The sequence below is a fragment of the Penaeus monodon genome, chromosome 33 (genome assembly GCF_015228065.2).
Source record: "Penaeus monodon isolate SGIC_2016 chromosome 33, NSTDA_Pmon_1, whole genome shotgun sequence".
Lineage (NCBI taxonomy): Eukaryota > Metazoa > Arthropoda > Malacostraca > Decapoda > Penaeidae > Penaeus > Penaeus monodon.
Window position 1 is genome coordinate 7,483,463 of NC_051418.1, and position 474 is coordinate 7,483,936.

A 474-nucleotide genomic window follows, 5' to 3' on the forward strand; every position below is an offset into this window, starting at 1 on the left:
ATAAATCAATTTCATCTAATTCACCATGTATGTGCGCGTAAAGACATGGAGCATTGTCAGTGCTTGGTGGGTGTGTTGTTAAGCGTATTCTCCTCTCATTGGGTAAGGGGACTGCAAGTTGATTTAGATTATGGGTTTTCGTGAACAAATAAGAACCAAAATCGGAAAGCATATCCGAAATCTTTCACCATTACGCAACATGATTTTAGCCATGATGCTGCAAATCAAACAGCACTTCAACACATCCAGACAAAACATACAGACACATTCAGCTTAGACATCAGCTGACTTCGTTTTCCTATGGTCCTCGAAGTAGCCTGATGTCCCAATTCGCAGACTGTTCTCCACACTGGATCTCGCACATCGTGACTCGGTAACCTAGGTCGCGGATTATCAATATCTGGGCGACTTTTGTTCCATGATCAGGCGACATTGTGGGCTTGGCGGGTAACGCTTTCTGTTCAGGTGCCGTCC

The 474-nt window shown here is 44.5% G+C and overlaps 1 protein-coding gene across 1 annotated transcript in view; it reads left to right on the plus strand.

The window, feature by feature from the left end:
* The window catches only part of LOC119593883, a 29,651-nt gene that overhangs the window by 27,557 nt on the left and 1,620 nt on the right, over window positions 1–474 (plus strand). The gene's annotated exons all lie outside the window — the stretch shown is intronic.